Source organism: Sinocyclocheilus anshuiensis, unplaced genomic scaffold (genome assembly GCF_001515605.1).
Source record: "Sinocyclocheilus anshuiensis isolate Anshui unplaced genomic scaffold, SAMN03320099.WGS_v1.1 scaffold2666, whole genome shotgun sequence".
NCBI classification, from domain to species: domain Eukaryota; kingdom Metazoa; phylum Chordata; class Actinopteri; order Cypriniformes; family Cyprinidae; genus Sinocyclocheilus; species Sinocyclocheilus anshuiensis.
The window spans coordinates 49,770-58,681 of NW_015555902.1; the positions used below are offsets into that span (position 1 = coordinate 49,770).

At 37.5% G+C, this 8,912-nt stretch overlaps 1 long non-coding RNA gene across 1 annotated transcript in view; it reads right to left on the bottom strand.

The window, feature by feature from the left end:
- Positions 1-279: 279 nt before the first annotated feature.
- Positions 280-8,912, bottom strand: part of LOC107675919 (uncharacterized) — a 15,213-nt gene continuing 6,580 nt past the window's right edge. Inside the window, exons 2-3 of the long non-coding RNA XR_001632656.1 lie at positions 495-501; positions 280-427 (exon numbers count right to left, since the gene is read on the bottom strand). This is a non-coding gene — a long non-coding RNA (uncharacterized LOC107675919). The remainder of the gene's footprint in view (positions 428-494; positions 502-8,912) is intronic.

An 8,912-nucleotide genomic window follows, 5' to 3' on the forward strand; every position in this document is an offset into this window, starting at 1 on the left:
AGGACACCCTAAGTACGTGCCAGGCTTCGGCCTTGACTTTTCCATTCACCAAGATTCTCTGACTCAAACTGGTTCTTTTTCATCAACCAACTTCAGCAAAACTGCTTGAATTGCACTGGCATGCATTGGTTACCGTGACAACAAATTGTCACAGGAAGCGCTAACTCCACAGAGCACACGCTTCACCCGGCGATGCCATGTTGTAAACAAACCACCTTAAGCAGCTAAGCTAACACGACTTAGCATAGTTTAATCTTAGGCTAAGCTACAGCATATGTGGAACTAACTGAGAGAAACACCAGATCTAAGGCCTTAGGAGGCCATCGGCATGCAGCCAGAGCTGAGGTCCAAACCCTGACTCAGCAATTGAAGAGGAGCTTGACATGGTTCAGAAAGAATTGAAACAGTCCTACCGACTGCGCATAGACTCATTACATCACCAGCAGTGCAAGCCCTCCACGCCTGTGCACAGCTACAAAAGGGGGGGAAGGGACCCAAAGCCTTCTGCTTGACACTTCACAAGTCAGCTGTCTTTGCTGTCAATGTCAATGTCTTTGACTATTGCAGCGGACACTTTTAAGATGCCATATCAAATTAAAAGATAAGAGCGTTAAAAGAAGCTTTTAAAATGAGCTTTTGATGAAGCTACTTAGTTGATAAATTCTGGCCTATACAAAACATTGTTTTTATTATTTTAACATTTATAATTAAATATTTTCACATCGAGAGGCAAAATGTAGAAAATGCTATACGCATTTAATAAAAAGCAACACATAGAATTCGCAGCTAAATACTGTTGTAATATCAAATCAGGAGAGCAATTCCCAGCCCTGTTCAGCAGAGGTATACAGTCAACAGGGACATAATTATCTTCAGCATATGAACAAAGATTTGTAACGTTACTTTTATTATTTGAAGAAGATCCACACTGTCTGTCCCATTTCTTCGTCCCCAGCACTTAAGCATGTTTAAACACTTCCATCTAAAACACTTTTTAAACACTAGTGAAAAGTTTCACTAATTAAATTTGGTATGTCAGGGCATTTTTTTCTTCTTTCAATTAAACAAAACAAACTGGGTCTCCCAAATTGAATTTTTTGGTTCTTATAGGTTTCTGGGATCCCCCTGCCACCCCTTTAATGTGAACACTTCTATATCACATACATACTGATTTTGTTCCTACTCTTTCTCCTTAATCATTTCTTGTCACTGTTCACTTTCCTGTCTAATAAAAGTGCAAAAAGGGTGATTCTAATTCACATCGAGTTCTTGGCCTCAGCATTCAAAGCCTCACTTTTCCTTTATTCCACCTTTTCCAAATTCTCCTCCATCATTCTGAAATAAGAGACTGATGGCTGCTCAGATGGCCTCCCTTGGGCAGCAGAAGAGATCGCTGAAGGAAAAAAGTATCTGGGAATGCTGAGAGAGGCTCTCGGCTGCCAGTGTCATCATGGCTCCGGAGCTCAGCTGCAGGGCCCTACAGGACTGAAATGTATTTCTCAGCTGTGATAATGGGCTCTACACTTCTGATTTGATACTGTGCTGAAAAGAATGATTAGTGCACGAATTTACCACCCCATAGGCATGAAGTACACACTTCTGATAAAGGGCTTGACATCTCATTTGAAGTGCACACTACAGCATAGAGGGGCTTGTATGAGATCTGTCCTAAGGCAGGGGCTACGCAAAGACTAAAGTACAGTAACGCAGTGTAGTCTTATCAGTATCAGTGTGGCCGCAGGCTCTGTGAAGATGAAGAACAATCACAGGACTACACACAGTCAGAGGCATCATGACCATTCAAAGTGAGGGGGCACGTGCCCCAAGCCAAGTGGATTTTGAATGCAGCTTCCAAAAGACAAAAAATAGCCGATTAAAATTTTCTATATTTAATACAATCACACCGGCGTGATTAGAACATTCAGTGTGTCATATCATCAGCTGCTAAATTCAAATCTGCGTTCGTTCGCTGGCTAGTGCTGAGCCAGATACATACGCATTTTACAGCACTGCGCATTAACCAATCACGCACGATGCTGTTGAGCTTATGAATGCAATGACCAATCAGAGGTGTTCAGATGAGTCATCGCTAAAATGCCGGTGATTATGACTAAAATTCACTCGCTCGCTGACTGAATACCTCTTTCCGGCAATTCTCTCCTTAGAAACAACAAAGTGCAAATGTGTGTACAAATCTGTAAGATATTAATTTCATAGTGTAAACAGCTTCAGTGATTTTAATGGGAGTTTTTGAGAGTGCCTGTGTGTCACATAACGACCCCAACCCCCCCCCAAACTCGTGCCCCCTCAAATATAATGAGTGCATGATGCCCCTGCACACAGTTACATATATTTAATACTACACAGTAAAAAAACATGCTTTTTCAAAGTTTCAAATAAAGATTACTGGAGTATGTTTTACTTTAAGAAATTACTATTTCAGTCTTTCTACTTCAATTCTTCATGTTTAATTCAATGTGGCCATTTCTTTGTAATTCTTTGTTAAATGTATGTTTCAAACATGTTTCAAAGTCAATCCTACACCAATTTTTTTGACATTAACACAAAGTTCCACAAATAAAATACAATATACGGTTTTCATAATAGATACTTCAAACACTACTTATGAATGTATAATATTTAAAAATATTTAGAGTGTAGTTACTATAGATATTATTTACTACTCTCTTTTCTGTTACTCAAAGATGTTGACACACTGATTTGAAAATGTACAAAGGTAAAAAAAAAAAAATCTCTAAGTACAATGTTTGTACTTAGCAGCAAGAAACCTGATTCGCTGTCAAGGCAACCAGTATTGAGAACGCCCACTAGCAACCTCATCGCCAGCCCTTGGCGACATGCAGCAACTTTTGTCGCTGCTAGTGTGAACGGGGCTTAAGTATAGGCGGGTCCACAGCGCGTGTACACTCTGCTTATTACACACACAGGGACGCACAGCAGCACACAAACATGCCAAATATTAAAAATTAAAGGATTGCAATGTAAAAGATTATTATTGTGTAGGCTACATAAATGTAAAAATGCCTACATGTCATAATGGATAGTCATTGCATGTATCAGAATTGGGCTACCTATTTGCTCACGCATGAGCAGCTCCGTTTCATCTCTGGAGACGCCTTCTGTCTTTGCGCTTGCAAATTCCGCCGTATAAATAGCAAATACGCCATGACACGAGCGCAACTGGCTCTTAAAGGGAATGGGAGATGAGACTCTGATTGAAGTGGGGTATGAGTGGTTATGAACGAATAAATGAAACGCATTTGTCCGTGTTTCACTCTGTCTCGAATCACGCTCTCGGAAAGCGCTTGAGAAACAGTGTCTATTCCATGGCTCGGTACGCTTTCAACTCGTTTTTTTTGGTCTGGAGCAAGACTGCACGACATTCACATTACATGATTTAACTGATTTTTACGTAGAAAGGGCGACAGCACACCGCATTAAAAGAAATGATCATTCATGTTTTCATGACCGCTGGCCAAATTCAAAAACGAAACTAAAATTAAATCATCTTTGAGAGCAAGGGGGCCCCCTGGTGTTTCGTGGGCCCTACGCAGCTTGCGTATTTTGCATATAGGGAGGATCGGCTCTGCATTACTGCCATGTGCCACAGAGATGCACCAATCAGAAAAACATTCATTATTGATAATGACTGCAGGCAGCCAGCTGAACTCTAGATAGATAGATAGATAGATAGATAGATAGGGGAGAAATAGAAGTGCACAGCTCTTAGGTTAAAAATGAAAGACTTTAAATATGAAACATCTTTAGTTCTCAGAGAACATCTTTGGTCCATTTGAATCCCCTGCAGCATAGAGCCCAGAAGCACTGTGTGTGACATGCATGAGTGTGCATGTGCATTTGTGTGTATGTGTACATAATAAACACACAACCCCCCACATGCACATTTATGAAAAAATAAAATAAAAAGAGTAATTTACGCAAGATAGAGTGCAGATGGCCATTCATGGGGTGCGTTACAAATAATAAACAAATGAAATATCTATGCATTTTTCATTATGAAACATATCAAATCCTAGTGCATTCTATAGAGCTGAACTGGCCACCACTCATACTGAATGAGAGTGGAAAGATTTGATTAATTCTCAATGTGTTTTGGCTGACAGATGAAGTAATGAGGAGAAAGAGTGTGACGGTCATCCTGGCAGCTACAGATATGCAAGCAGCCTAGAAATGAAGAATTTGCAGCAGTGTGGTCTGTGGAGGTAGAAGAATCTCTCTCATACACAAACACACACACACACACAGCTCTATGATTTGAATAAAACTTCTGTTGAGAGTGTAAATGGGAACCTAATGTAAGGGAGAAGCCAACAGTCTCCATTAGGAAATCAACTTAGTAACAATAAGTATCGCTTTTTATTTCTCCTCTTTCCTACTACTTGTTTAACTTCTGTTTCAATTTTTATAACCATTTCTTACTATGTGTAAGTAAGTTGTTGTTTTCTAGCATGTAAGTTTGGCAGTGTTATTTTTTAGGATTACTGATAAACTACTGTCGTTTGATTTGTATTATTTGTATTTGTTATTTATTTTAATTTAAGTTAAATGATGTCTGAATTTATTATGTCTGTATAGGTCTTTTATTAAGTTTTAGTTTTATTTAATACTTAAATTTACTTTCCCTTCAGCCTGAGGCTTATTCATTTCACTTTTGGTGTGAAAAGGCTTTTATATTTTCCAAAAATAGAACTTTTTTATTTTAAAAACAAACAAGCAAGCCCTGTCCAGATTTAAAAAGTAATGCAAAGTAACGTAACGCATTACTTTCCATAAAAAGTAACGAAGTACCGTAATTAGTTACTTTTTTATGGAGTAACGCGATATTGTAATGCATTACTTTTAAAAGTAACTTTCCCCAACACTGGTTGTACATACACATATATGTAGTTTTTTTTGGTGTTTGGCTTAGTGTTATGTTAGAATCATTATTATACTCTTATACCTTTTGTTCTTTAATATTTTGAATTGTTTTTAGCTTTATTTTTTGTTTTTCATTTAAATGTTAAGTTTTGGAATTCTGTTGTATGCATGTCATTTTTATTTAATTTCTTTATTTTTAAAATGTGTATAAGTAGTATTTATAAAGTTTAAGCTTTTAGTTTTGGATCTGTTTTTAGTTGTTTTAATACTACAATTGATTGCTTCTGTTGTCCTCATTTGTAAGTCGCTTTGGATAAAAGCATCTAATATGTTAGAATCATTATTATACTCTTATACCTTTTGTTCTTTAATATTTTGAATTGTTTTTAGCTTTATTTTTTGTTTTTCATTTAAATGTTAAGTTTTGGAATTCTGTTGTATGCATGTCATTTTTATTTAATTTCTTTATTTTTAAAATGTGTATAAGTAGTATTTATAAAGTTTAAGCTTTTAGTTTTGGATCTGTTTTTAGTTGTTTTAATACTACAATTGATTGCTTCTGTTGTTCTCATTTGTAAGCCGCTTTGGATAAAAGCGTCTGCTAAATGACTAAATACAAATACAAACTTAGACTAAGGCCACGTTCACACATCAGCAGAATACGGTTGTCAGTACTGTATTTTTATTTTTAATTTTTTCTTTCATAAAAAAAAAGTAATTTACGCAAGACAGAGTGCAGGTGGCCATTCATGGAGTGCGTTACAAATAACAAACAAATGAAATATTTATGCATTTTTCAAAAACCTGACAGTGTGAACCTAGCCTAAATGTCTTAATAAAAATGTAAAAATGCTAAATGGATTGAGTGAGGGTTATGTTTAGGGTTAAGACATTAAAAATATCATTGCCGGAAACATCAAAACATCGAATGCATGGAAAGTCCGAACCATGATAGTAAAACTAAATATTTTGTCGTAAAAAGTATGCATATTGTCTCGTTAATACATTGACTTGTTGAATAAAAATGTTCCCTTAACTTATAAGGTCATTCATACCTTATAAAAAAATGTAATACATTGTCTTATAATATATATATATATATATATAGTAGGCTAATGTAAACAGGTTTTTATCATAGTATTTTTATCTATTAATTTTCCAATAGTTACAAACGTTGTTTTACAGTGAGAGTTACTCTATAATGCGTCAATACAAAATGAAAGAGTTACAGAACACAAGCAGGTCCATGTTCTTCACGTGAACCTTTCCGCGGGGCTGCCAGTGCAGTTACGCACTAGAACGCAACACTACATTACGTCATAACTGCCCGAGTCTGATACAGTTAATGTTGTAGAAACAGAACGATTTATTTATTATGACGTGTTTTGCCTGTGCACTCGCATTTAATGCGTGCGTAATAACTTCTTCCTTTCCACGTCCCTATCTTCAATCTCCAAAAGCGTAGACGTATAAAACACTTTAAAGTCAATCTTTGTAATATAATAGGCAATAAGGTTCTCTCGTTCTACGTCTAAAATTCAGCGAGGAGACTGAAACAGTCTCACAATCAACAGTTCACTGACGCTCCTTATGGTCACTTGAGTCCGGTCCAAATTCCCCGCAGCCGTACGTAGGATCGATTGCAGTGACATGTTGAGAATTAAACTGCTTCCCACCAGATAAAACAGTGAGAGATGAGACAATAACACATAATGACACCACTGACATATGCTTTAATCTACGTACTGGAAATCATCCTTGCAGTAGCCTGCGTCCAACCCAGCGCGCGAAACAAGCAACGCTCACATAGCTTCCAACAATTGCATGAAACTAAGCTGTCAATTATGTGCACGCTCCTTACCTCGAGAGTTGCAAGGCGCAGATAAACACAGTACTTTCGGGAAAACAGCCTGTTAAAAACATTAAATCCGTAACAGTGCAGGTTGCGTGGATCTCAGCGGTGGACTCTTGACGGGGTCTCGCAGTGTGAACGGAATTAAAACCCGGGTTGAGGTGGATAGGTCCCCCTACTGCCGAGTCCTCTCACTACCGTGCGCGCTTCACCGTCTGCACACACAGTGCTGCTGCAGCATCAGCTGCGTTGAGAAAAGAGCCGGACGGCTATAAACTGCGGAGTGGATTACTGCTTCAAACTACAGCGGAGCTTCAGATAGCAATCACATATAGATATCGAGATGTCACTACAGAGTTTAGTTCCATCCCTAACACACCTGCCTGCAATTTTCAGGCAATCCTGGAGATTTGGGGTAGATTTTTCAGGTGTGTTTATTGATTAGGGATGGAGCTCTGCTGCAGAACAGCAGCCTTCCAGGATCAGAGTTGCTTATCCCTGTATTGGATAGATGTATACAGATAGAATAATAGAACAACAGACTGACAGACAGGTAGTTAAATAGGAAGATAGATTAACTGAACTGGAGGCCCATTTCAGGACATGTATTCAGATAATGAATCAGTCTTAAAGGACATGATGTTGACAAGGTACTGATACTTTAAATTATTAATTAATTACTTTAAATGTAATTTTGTGTTGTCATGTGTTTCATTAGAACTTATATAATAATAATAAGCCCTATCTGGATTCCAACTAGTATAGCCATATTAACAGAAAATATTTTGATTATGACGAAATTATGAACATCTTCAATTCAAAACCCAGACGACTACGACTTGTTTAGAACAGAGTCATGCAAGGTTTATCTGTGTTATTTTTGTGCTAAAGGGTGCAAATCAAATCAACCTCGAACGAAAGCAGGACCCTCAGTTGAAACTGCAAAAAATTAGCATATTGGCAAATGCTTTTTTTCATGCTGGCAATTGCTCTAGTGCGTATTTGTGTTTGTCAAAGGTTTCTATTTTCATCGTATTTTTGCAGTGTTGAGCAATGTAGCCAATCACAGACATATTTATTGACTTCATGAAAGCAATGACCAATCAGAGGTGTTTAGCCAAAATCCACTCACCGCTTTTTTTGTCCAGTGCTGAGTTCTGCACGCTCGCAAATCCTCTCATTATACCAAACAACAAAGAGTAGACGGGGTGTAAATAAGAAATTCGTTTTGCAGTGCAGAGATTCATTGATTATAACGGAACTTCATGAGAAATGGAGCGCTCTTTGCACGCTTTCTAGGGCATAGGCTATATAATCCATTAATAATTTGAATAAAGGATTTATTTTTAGTGGTGCATGGAGGACCAATGGCCACGTACACTCTGTAAGCCGGTGAAATCCGCAAATAGCAATGGAGAGGACAAAAATATCATTTGTCAAAATATATGTGCGTTAAGCAATGTAAATGCTGACTAATAAATTTAACATAAAAATATTTAAATTTTCGTATCAAATTATTAATAAAATGCTGTTATAAAGCCGTTGCTTACACTTTAGCACAGCACCCTCAGAAGCAGTGAAATAGTTCTGTAACCGGGCGTGCACTTGTCAACTTATGCATTTTTACTGATCAGATAGCTATACGATTTGTTAAAACTGTTCCATTTACATATAGCTACATAAATGTGTCTCCTCAAAACGAATATACAATCTTCAAATCGTGTGCTAGGCTATATGCAAATTAAACAGTTCTTGTCACCGAAAGCAACTACACTGCATTTTATTTATCATCAGCTAATGTTAAGATCAAGACAGCAATAGGATAGAGCGTCATCAGTGGTGAGAGAATTTAGTCTCACTCAGGGGCGCCGCTAAGGGGGGAAAAGTTAGGACGATTCTAAGGGCCCACGCACTTTTGGGGCCCCCAGAGATCTGTTTTATTATCAGTAACAGTACTGGTAGTAATGCAATAGAAATTATAAATGTATCTACCAAAGAGTTACAAATAAAACGAAATTATGGAATTATTCCCTAGTTTTTCGTCAGGTGTCTTTTTTAATTATATGATGTCATTACGTTGCTGTCTTGCTGCCAGCCATAACTGCATTGCTGATCGTGGTTTCGAGTATCGATACATAGCCCCTTTTAAACCAACACA